The sequence below is a fragment of the Chinchilla lanigera genome, unplaced genomic scaffold, assembly GCF_000276665.1.
Source record: "Chinchilla lanigera isolate Chin_1 unplaced genomic scaffold, ChiLan1.0 scaffold00036, whole genome shotgun sequence".
NCBI lineage: Eukaryota > Metazoa > Chordata > Mammalia > Rodentia > Chinchillidae > Chinchilla > Chinchilla lanigera.
The window spans coordinates 13,608,419-13,619,807 of NW_004955437.1; the positions used below are offsets into that span (position 1 = coordinate 13,608,419).

At 56.8% G+C, this 11,389-nt stretch overlaps 1 long non-coding RNA gene across 1 annotated transcript; it reads left to right on the forward strand.

Annotated features, from left to right (window-relative positions):
• Nucleotides 1-7,082: 7,082 nt before the first annotated feature.
• On the forward strand, nucleotides 7,083-7,950 carry LOC106149091. The gene is made up of 2 exons (XR_001235042.1): nucleotides 7,083-7,414; nucleotides 7,696-7,950. It is a non-coding gene; the product is annotated as an uncharacterized LOC106149091 (long non-coding RNA).
• The last annotated feature ends 3,439 nt before the right edge of the window (nucleotides 7,951-11,389 follow it).

The window sequence follows — 11,389 nt, forward strand, 5'->3', positions numbered from 1 at the left end:
CAGGATGTATACAAAGTAAGCACCCTGGCTTCCTGCTGAGTCACTTAGCCAAACCTCTAGACTCCCCAAGTTGACACAATGTATCAACCATAACACCTGGCCATCCAAGTGAGGGAATGGCCTGGAGCGGGGGAGGAGATCAGCTTGGTGACACCAAGGGGAGGGACCTGGGGTCAGATGTGAAAGCCAGAGAGCCTGGCCAGGGACTGGATCTACATGGGCACTAATACAAGCTGGTTTTCTTCCTTTCTTTCTCCCCCTCTTTCTTTCTTTCTTTCTTTCTTTCTTTCTTTCTTTCTTTCTTTCTTTCTTTCTTTCTTTCTTTCTCGGAGATTGAACTGAGGGCTTTCAAGAGAAGGTCTTGCTAAATCCCTAAGTTGCCCAGGCTAGACTAGAATTTGGGATCCTCCTGCCTCTGCCTCCTGAGTAGTTGGGATGACAGGCATGTGTGCATACTCCTTAAGCCTGTGTCTTGGCAGCAACTGGACCTGGGTCCTTGCTGGAACCCTAATCGCTGATCCATGCTGGTGATGGTGATGGGGAAGAGCAGGTGCAGGCTCCCACCAGCGCGGGTGGCACCACCCCACAGCACGTGAAGAATGCAGCCCTCTCTGAGCTCCCTGAGCCGTGGCCGGATGCCCAGGCTGCTGAACCCCTCGGGCCCCTTGCAAGCATCTCCTGCCCACTGGCTGTCCTGTCTGCTGCTGTCTCAGGCAGTCCAGACTGTGTTCTCTCCAGACATGCTGACGCACCATGCAGCCTGCTGTGCCGTCTGTGTGTGGGGGGAGGGCTCCCTGGGCTGCTGGGCCAGGCTCATCAAGGCACCCTCCCTCCTGCAGGGAAGGGAGGGGTGGAGGCTCCTGTGTGGCAGCTCCACACAGAGCTGCACCTGGTTGGGAGCTGGGGGAAGCTGGGGTCTGGCCTTGGTCTAGAAGACTCAAATACTGGGACAGCTCTTCCCCGGGGTTCTGGCCACCTCTCCACATCCTCCCGCAGCTCCCCATTCTGGGATATCAGCATGAATGCCTGGCTGGCCTCGTCCTGCCCGCCTGCCTACAGGCTGCTTTTCTTCCACTTATCTCTGGCCAGGTGCTCTGCTGGCAGGCAACCCCTTCTCAGTACTGCTCTGGAATGGCCCAGATTCCACCCTTTGGCCAGGAAACCCTTAGACCTGCTGTGGGCTGGATACCACACTAGATGCCAGGTGGCACGCTGTGACCGGACAAGCCCTCTGCCCTCAAGCAGTGATCAGTTCACTGGGAGGACAGGGAGGTACAGCAGAAAGATGGGCAGGTGGTGGGGCCCAGGCGTATAGCCGCTAGAATCTGGACTCCAGAGCCAAACTTGCGCTTGGTGACTGAGTGACCAAGCTGTCTGCGGTGTCTGAGCCTCAGATATCTCACCGGGAATGGTGATCCGTGTTCCTCACTCCCTTTCTGCCTTCGAGCTGGGGAGCAAGCCAGAGAGCCACAGGCAAGCTGGTGGCAGCACGTTTCTTAGTTGTCAGGGGTTATTTTTGTCTCTGCAAGAACAGAGTTCTGTTTACTTGTTTGTTGGTTTTGCATTATCAAGTGCTGCTCTGTAGAATCAGAGGACAATTTATTCAACACAGTGTGGTGTGTGTGGAGGGGAGAAAGGGTTCTGGCAAGGGGCCTGAGAGAGTGAGCAGGAGTGTCTCATGAAGATGGAAGGAAGGTGCATCAGGTGCAGGGACAGCTGCGCAGACCCCTGGGGCAGAGAAAGTAAAGTGGGCTTGCTTGGCCATCCAGGCTGACACCCAGGCTGTCCTGGGAAGGTGGGGTAGGGCAGGAGCCCAGGGATGCAGAGGGCAGGCTCACCGCAGAGTCAGCGTGGAAAGGCCTTTGCCTTGCCAGCGCGAGGGCTCTGGACTTTGTCCATTTGACAATCAGGAACCAAGAAAGGCTTTTAGCAGTGACATATGTAGAAGCGTGCCTTGGCGCTCACCGGTGGTTTCTCTGCTGCTTGCCCTCTCCTGAAATCCCGCCTCCTCCACGGAGCTTTGCTTGAATGTCCTGAACCCCCCCACTCAGGGCTCAGCCAAAGCTCTGAGGGCCAAACAGAGGTGGGGGCCCGCTTCCCACCTGTTCCCTCACCCCAGTGCCAGCTCTGCAGCCCCGTGCTGACTGGGCACCTCGTGCCCTCCCCCTCATCTCACCAATCCTCCCGGCATGCATGAACCCAGCTCCCCGTTTGTTGCTCTGTGATGTTGGCATGAAACACACAGATGCCACCACAGCAAGCATCGACCTACATCTGTGGGTTGAGCCAGCTCAGAGGGGCCGAGCCCTGACTCCTCATGATCTTCCCAGATTAGACGCAGGCTTAGCGGCTGCCACCGAAACAGCCCCTCCTCTGGCTCTGCGAGGTGGACAGAGCTGAGGCCACGGCACGGGCAGCTTTTATTTTTGATCAGAGATGTGTCATGGCCAGAGGTGAAGCACTTGAAGTGCACAAAGAGAACAGGGTGGTAGCTATTTATTTAGGACCCCTGTGGAAGGGACACAGCTTCCTTCACAGCCTCCAGAAACGCTACATGGAGGCCTCAGAGGCCTTCTGTTCTTACAAGGGGGAAGCTGGGGTCCGGAGGAGCCAGTGACACATGTTGAGATCACACTGGGTCAGCAGCAAGGGGACTGCATGGAGTCCAGGAGACTTGCTGGAGTTGAGGAGGAGCCGGAAGAAGGAAAGTTGGTGAAGACCTTCAGGAGACACCAGGACATAGTTCTGAGGGGGACAGCCGGCTTAGATTTGGCCAAAAATTGTGCACAGCTAGATTCAAATGCTGAGATGTTGTCTCCCAACCCAGCCACCTACCTCCTGGAAAGGGAGGCCAAGCTAAGAAAGGCAACACTGTGTTTTCAGGCTTGAGGGAGGAGCCGCCCTTAGCTTCTGCTCGGCGCAGGGCCTGGAGAGGATGGTGGCATCACTTGGGCACCCATTGTGTGGCAAGCATCTTTGTTGGCACCTGAATGAGTCCTTTCAATAGTAACTGGACCCAAAGCCACGTGAGCACCTGTAATCTCAGGGAGCTGAGGCAGGAGGATTGCCTTGGGTTTGAGGCCAGGCTGGACTACATAGAGAGATCTGTCTTTGCAAAACCAAACCGAACTGGGGCTGGGGATATAGCTCAGTCGCACAGTGCCTGCCTGGAAAGTGCAAGGTCCTGAGTGTGATTCCTGGCACCCCCCCCCACCATTATCAAAACCTAACCAAACCCAAAAACCAAAACCAAATAAAAAGAAAGAAAAATATAATATACCCCAGAGCAAAGTGTCTAATCTTAGAGGGAAGGAAAGGTAGTCACAGAAGGCTTCCTGGAGGAGAGGTGCCTAGGATATGTCCTGAAAGACAAGAGAGAATTAAGTGGACCGAAAATGGGGCCGGTGCTGTGAGCCCAAGAAACAAAGCCAGGTGGACCGTGTAGGGCGATGACTGTTTTACACTGTGAGAACACAAACCTCAGCGTGCGGGATGAGAACGAGGACCTGGGAAGGCCTGGGGACAGGGCCCGCAGAGGGACAGTGGGGACAGCAGGCCCAGGGGACAGTGGCCTGCCGCCCTTGGCTAAGTGGTTTTGTCCTACAGGTTTCCAAGCAGGAGTGTGGCTTGTTTGGATTTGTGTTCTCCACGGCGACCCTGGCAGGCAGATGACTCAGAATGAGCAAGAGGAGGCAGGGAGGATGCGGCCCGGCGATGGGGCTGGAGCTGAGGATGCAGCTGGGAAACCTGGTGGGGTCCAGTTGTCTGGCCGGTGACGGTGATTGATCGGCTGTGCGCGACAAGGCGCGGCCAGGCTGGCTCATCCTAGCTGAGCTATGGTAGGGACTCCAGGCTGGTCCTGGGGTGAGACAGGCTGAGCAGGGGCTGGTGAGGCTTAAGGGGGCCCCCAGAGTCCCAGAGAGAGTGGGAAGCCCGGGGTGTGGCCAGTGAGGCCCTCGCTGGACCTGCACTTTTGGAAAGCACAAGCGCCAGGCAGTGGAGGGACTTCAGGGGAGGGAGGTAGCCCTGCAACAGTCAGTGCCAGGGAAGAGGGATAGAACTCTGTGAACTCTGACCTTTAGGGGGTGGGTGGAGGAAGAGGGGCCTCCAGCCCCCGGGGGAGATTAGGAGTGAACAGAGAGGTGGGAGCAGGGAGCAATGGTGGCATCATGCCGCCAGGGAGGAAGTGGCTGCACGAGCAAGAGTGTGATGGCTGTGCTGACTGAGGGGTACAGGGGCTTAGGACTGAGGGGGCCTCCCAAAGGCAGCGAGGGCTGTGGGTGGAAGCGAAGCCCCACTTCCAGTAGAAGTAGGAAGTCACTGCAGAGAACGTAGGAAGGCCTGAGAGGGAGGAGAGGTGTGTGGAGGTTCTAGCACACCACGGCAGCCTCGTGAGGCAAAAGGGAGGGCTTCCTTAGCGCTGGCTCTGGACAAGGGCAATGCGGGTGTGCAAGGATGGGTCTGGAGAATGCAGGAAGTAAGGCACTCTGAGGCCTCCATGGCCCCATGGAGTCAGGTGTCTGGCGGCATGGAAGGGGCAGGGGGGATGCAGTCACGAGGAGGAGGGGGAAGGGCAGCGGGGCCGAGGAAACGAGAGGCTGGCCACGGTGGGCCAGAGGGCTGTGGGGTCCAGCATGAGGGTCCAGCTGGATCTTACACATGCCAGCCCCAGCTTGTGGAAGGAGACTGTGGTTGGCTGGGTGCAGGGTGGAGCTGAGTGGGACGGCTAAGGAGCCTGGTGCTGGCGAGAGGGTCCCACTCAGATGACCAAACTATGGGGGCAGTTGGAGAAGGTGGTCAGAGGCAGGAAAAAACTTTGGGGCTAAAATGAAAGAAGAGAAGCTGTTCTGAGCAATGACCCAGCCCCTGGCGGCCCATGGGGTGGGCTGGGCTGCAGTAGGGGAGGTCCCTGGAGAAGGAGCCCAGAGGTCCGGTCTGGGGTGGGTCCTCACCGGGAGGCTAGCAGGTGAAGGAAGGCCTTGGAGGAGGGGTGGGGACATAGGGAGGAGAGGCTGGTGGTCCAGGTGAGGGGCAGAGAGCGTCGGAGGGGTCGGAGAGGCAGAAGGAGGGAGAAGGCTGTAGCATCTGGTGGCATGAGCCCCCAAGGAGGAAAAACCCTGATTTTGTGGGCTGGTGAGTGATGGTGTGGAAAGTTGCCCTGTCTGGCGGTAGAAAAGGAATAGGAGGACCTGGGTCCACTAAGGAAGTGCCACACAGGGACAGGAGCAGTCTCCCCACAGGGCAGAGGGCATGGGGACTATGGGCGCTGAGGAGAGAGGGGATGTTCTCAAAGGAAGCGGATTCTGGACAGCAAGCCCGGAGCTGTCAGCCGCACAGAGCGAGGGGCAGGGGACAGGGGTCCCTGGGGTAAGAAGCTGGAGGATGGAGACACGTGTCCTTGACAAGTAAAGATTCCGGGGCTCAGCAAGAGGGAGCAGAGCCCTTCACCCATCCCATGCTCCTGGAGGGGCGCTGTGCTGCAGGGACAGGATTTTGTGCTTGGAATACAACGCTGAGCAAAGCGACAGTCCTTATTCTCCTGAAGGTCTAGGCTGGCTGGTGACCTGTGGGGATAGAAGACAGCAAATATGATGAGAGAGGCCCCCGAGAGTATGTTAGAGAGCACCGGCTGTGGAAAGGGAAAGTGTCCGTGTTGGAGGATCCCTGGGGACCTGGGGCGGGCTGGGACTCAAGGGGGTGGGGGGCGATCCGGTGGGACACAGTTTGGCCAAGGCTCTGATTGCAAAATCTTACCTGGTGGGCTGGGAGCTGGGGCTGAGGCGGGGACAGGTGGCGTTTGGTGGGTGGTATTTGGGAGAGGGTTGACACCAAAGTATCTTGCAGGATGGGGAAGAAATGGGAGGAAAAGGAAGAAGAAGCTCCATTTCCAGAGCACCTGTCCAGGGCTGCTCCGGGCGGGGACACCTCATCCATCAGCCTCTCCTCGCCCAGGATGAGTGCTGTGGGGTAGGAGGGAGCTGCCCTTATTTGCCCTATTAGGGACAAAAAAACAATGGCCATACCCACCAAGCCAGCACCGAGTGCTGTGCTGCCCACCGCCCACTTTGTGCATGTGTGTGTATGTGTGTGGTACCGGAGCTTGGACCAAGGCCTTCATACCGAGCTACACCCCCAGCCTTTTTTTTTTTTTAACTTTTGTTTTGAGACAAGGTCTCACTAAGTCCCTAAGTTGCCCAGGCTGGGCTCTAATTTGAAATTCTCCTGGCTCAGCCTCCGAGTGCAGGGATCACAGGCACCCTCCCACCACCACCTATCTACGCCCCCATCTTCTTAATGTACCCTCTGAGCCCCTGGTGAGGTCGGTGTCACACTATCCATTTCCTGATATCAGGTCTGAGGCTTCAGAGTGTCTGCACAGGGGCTGGCATCACGGATTCCAGAGCCGGCTTGCTTGGTGACTTCAGGCAACTCAACCTTTCTGGGCTCAGCTGCCTTTGCCAGAAATGAGGGTATTAAAAGCACCTGCCATACTGGGTCCTCCTGAGGGGTCAGTGATGTAAAATACGTAGGGCACCCCAAGAGGCCCCAGCACGTAGTGGGAATAGACAAGTGTGCTCTGTCACTATTGTTACTGTCCGAGGTCACTTAGGTGGGTGTGGGGATGGGAGCTGCCGTGGGGCTGACCCCTGCTTCACCCGTGCGGATGTTCTGCCCGCTGTTGTTCTGGATGTGCTGACCCAGCCTGGAGGAAGGAGCCGCAGGTCCCCCCACCCCCGGCCCGTTCCTTCGCTGCAGGCATGTGACATATTGTGGCGTGATGTGTTCTTCCCTCCTGGTGCAAGACGTGACTCAGAGGGCCATGCTGGGGAAATGCGTTTCTTGATTTGCCCACCTCGTCGCCCCTGCATTCTTTTGAATCTCTCTGAATCAGACTTTATATCTGGCTCTGCCATTCACCCGCTTTATTTATGCAGAAAACGGCCCCACATTTCCAACTTGCTCAACAGCCGGAAAAATTCATCTTTGGCCCGGGGAGGGGAAAAAAAAGAGGGTTGGGGGTGGGGAGAGAGAAAAAGGAAGGCGGAAAGAAAGAGCCAGCAACAATCAAAACAACCTTTTTCTCCCTGTGTAATCTGGGCAGCTTCCCGGAGGATAATGTCTTTCCACCGTGCATCGCCCCTCCCTCCCAGGCTGTTTTCACAGGAAGCAAATCCTGGAGCATTTTCAATGCGCCCCTCGAGGCGGAACAATGAGGCCCTTGAACGCTCAGAACCGCACTTCCTCCAGTTATCCGGACCTGCGCCCAGCGCCTCCTGCAGAAGGAGGGGACCCAGGGGCAAGCCGGAGGGAACCCGGGGGCAGCCAGAGAGGGGCCGGCCTGCGGGTGCTGCCCAGCTGCATGAGGGAAGCCCACTAGCCCAATAATAGGTTTGGATCTGACTGTTTTGCCAAGGTACCCGGCATTTACCCCGCTCCCTGATTGGGGGTGGGGAGTTGGGAGGAGGCAGCCGGGATCCAATTACGGCGGCCCCAACCCGGTCGCGGGGAGGTGGCGACGGGCTGGGCGAGACAGGAGGCGAGGATCGGAGTGCAGACCCTCAGCTGGGCGCCCTGGGGTGCCCGGCCTGGGCTGGCCAGCGCAGCTCCACCCGCCTCATTGTCTATTGTGGATGGGCCTCTCCCCCTCTGTCCCCTCCCCGAACCGCCCGCCTCTTTCCTCCCTCCTCCCGACAGAAAGAAGAGCCAGTCTGTGGAGGCGAATGAGTCATGAATAAACAAACAGCGTGGGGGGAGCTGTCACTCTGAGCTGACTTCCTGGCTGCCAGCGGTGGCGCTGTCACCTCCTGGCTGGGCCCAGGAGCCAGGCCGGCTGTGGCGGCACCAGGAGCCCTGCGATCGCTGTGTGCCCCCACAGAGGGTGGGGGCACAGGACCCTGATCCCCATGCCTGTCTTTGACTTTCGCGCTCATAAAAGCATTCCGGTCTTTAGAGTAGGGGAGCCAATGTGACATGATGTCCCTGTGTGTACAGAAAGCTCAGGGTTGTGAGCCAGTTCCCTTGGGGCTGACAAAAGCCAGGCAGGGTAGAAGGGCAATGCCATCAGCGTGTCTGTTACGGGGTGCTTTGCCCCGGTGGAGTTCATCCTCTGGGAGTAGAGGTTTGTTTCTGTGGCCTGTGTGCTGTGTGCATGGATGTGTCTGATGTGTCGGATGTTCCAAAATGTGTGTCATGCCTGGGTGATGTGTGTGTGTGTGTGTGTGTGTGTGTGTGTGTGTGTGTGTGTTGCATGACCACTTTCTTGACTCTGCATAAGCTTCTGCCACTTTAAGGCTTGAGACTTGCTTGTGTCTGCTGCTTCTCTGCTTGGTCCTTTCTCTTCTCCCTTTTGTGAACCTGTGGGTTATTTGGGGCCATCTCTCCCCATTAGTGAGGCTCCAGGGCCCCAGCAGACCTCCAGGGCCTGGCCTGGCTGGCCCCAGCGCCCCGCCGGCTGTGGCCACACACAGGCTGCCTGTGCTGCTGACTAATGCTGCCCGGAGCAGAGCAAGCCCATGAGGGGAGGGACTGTGGCTGAGCCGTGGGAGCCTTGCTGAGCCCCTGTGGCTGGGCAGGGCCCGGGCCAGTCCAGATGTCCTGGGGGGTTGTGACCACACCAGGTCAGAGGCAAGGGCAGGAGGAAGTCACTTCCTTCAGCTTCCCTGGCAACCGCACATCTTCACCTGGGTCACCCCAAGGCCAGGGCTGGTGGCTGGGCCTTCAGGGGGAAGGTTGTTGAGACCAAAGCCGCGCTGTGGCTCAGACAGTGTGGCCCCAGGCCCTGCTGCTTGGCCGGGTCCAGAACCTGCCAACACGGGCCCTGCTCCCTCTCCAAGTCCAGGTTCCTGGGTGAAGATGGGCATGCAGGGATAGAGCCCCCGGTGGCCGTAGCAGGGCACCAGCTTGCTGTCCTCCCTGTCCTCTCTCCTGCAACACCACTGACAGGGCTGACTTGCGCCATTATTGCAGGTTTAGTTGTGCCCTGATCAGCGAGGAACCTCTGGGGTGGCAGCACACCTGGTCCTTCTGCACACTCTTCCCCACCCTTCAGCTGACAGGTGGCTTGGACGTTGAGGATCAGCATAGGCCAGGAGGCAGGTGAATGTGGCTTCACTGCCCAGCTCCTTCCTTTGCTAGCTCTGTGACCTAGGGCAAGTCACTTGACCTCTCTGAATCCTTCTTTCCTCTTCTGTAAAATGTGCATACTGAGCCAGGCGTAGTGGCACAAGCCCTGTAATCCCAGCACACTGGAGATTAAGGCAGGAGGACTGTAAGTGCAAGGCCAGCCTGAGTAGCACAGCCACTTAGTGAGACACTGTCTCAAAAGGTAAAAACATAGCTCAGTATAAAGACCCTGGTTTCAATACCTAAGAGTAAAAAAAAAAAAATCTATACTGATCTTCAGGTCCCTACCCCTTGGAGCTGTTGCACAACTTAGACAATGCCTTTGAGCCCAAACACCAACCCTGGCTTCAACAGGGCCACTCTCTGTCAGTGCCCAGCCATGTCCTGGAGTTTGCAGCCCATCTGCTTTGTCCTCTGGCCCAGGGCAGTGCTGGGACTTGTGGCGCTCGGCTGGAAGTAAGGGCGCAGCAGTCCCACAGCAGGTGGGGTCTCTGAGACAGGGAATGTGGGAAGCTGGCCCGGCTGGCCTCAGAGTCGAGCTGGTCCCCAAGGGACACCTGGGAGCCTGGCACACTTCCAGGGCTTTCCTTGTGGGAGAGGGCACTATGCTCAGGTCAGGCTTTGGCTGTACATGGGCGGGTTTGAACCTGTAGTCATTTTTTTCTTGGGTTTCCATGGGATTAAAATGCCAGCAATCCTCAGGAATAAAGGCATTTCATGCAAAAGTGTGGGGCGGCAAACCCCCTGGAATAGTTGAGGGGTTTGGCCACCCTGGAACATGTTTCTGTGTGGAAACTCCGGGCTGGGGTGGAGCCCCAGGGCCTTGTGGGGCAGGACAGGGCTTACCAGTTGCCGTAGTCACCACAACTCCCTATCGCACTGCTGCTTTCAAACCTGAGGTGCGGAAGAATCTGCTTTAGGCTCACATCAACAGAGCGGGCCGGGGTTGTGCAGTTTTTGTTTCTGCAAATTTGCCAGAGGATTTCTAACAAACTTCTGGTGATGCCCATGCTAGTGGCCCAGGGACCTGCTTTGAGAACCACTAGACTGCCTGAGGCTGAGCCTGGTAGGTCATCACATCTGGCCTGTTGCTTGTTTGTGGAGTAGGGAAATAATTCTCTGTACCTGCAACTCTAGAAACAGTAGAAAAATTAAGCTGGGCATGATGGCACACACCTGTGATCCAGGCACTTGGGAGGCTGAGGCAGGAGGATCACTGTGAGTTCAAGGCCAGCCTGGAATACATAGTGAGACATTATTCGAAATGACCAAAAAAAGAGAAAAATTTAAAAGGACAGAGACTCATTTGTTCCAGTAGAATGGAGAAGTGTGTCTTTTTTTGGAGATGGATGGGATATTCTGTTGTGCTCACATGCATGCAATTTGAGTATTTGTCAGATAAACACAATTTAAGGTGCCACTATGAGATCTCAGTGAGGAATGTGAGGTTGGCCACCTGTGCCACTGAGCTGGGTTTTTATACCGTGTGCCTCCCTCATTTACTTTGTCTATGTGACCCTGCAGGGCTTTGAGTTTGTGACCTCTGCCTGCCACAGTGAATCCACGAATTGAACAGCTGGGGTTTGTGTTAGGATCTGGAGTTGCAATGTGAAACAGACCTAGTCTACCCTTGCGGGGTCACAGACCGTGGGGACAGGCAGACACAAGGAACTGAACTCATATATGTGAAAAGGAGTTATAATTGCTGCACCAGTCGGGATACTGAGATGAAGAGTAATGGGGTGCAGGGGGTATCCTTAATTCTGTATGGTCAGGGAAACTTCTCTGAGGTCCCCATCCTCTGGGGGAGAGGCAGGGGACAAGTAGGATTCTGGCCCAGCTGAGCTTGAATCTCCACCCTAAAAGGTGGGTGTAGATGGAAATCAGGACGTTTGGGCTCTGATTCGGGCTCCGGTAGCCCCCCTCAGGGTGCCCACCTCTGTGGATTTCACCCTCTTCAAGCCCCACCCAGTGTTCACCAAACCTTGTGACTGTCTTGACTTTGACTTGCGCTGTGCTCTCACTGTGTCCTCCGGCCCTCAGCTGCTCCCCACTCTCTGGGGCACAGCCACAGGGCACTTGGGGTGTCAGAGCTGTGTGGAGCCCTGTGTGTGGTTCAGGGGCCACACTCACAAGCTACCTCATCTCTGGACCTGAGCCTGCAGGACTGTTGCTGCTATAACCATATTCAGAGGTGGAGATGGGTCCATTGCTCTCCTGACCTCACTTCTGCATGGGTCTTCCACAGTGGGGGCCAGAAAGCAGA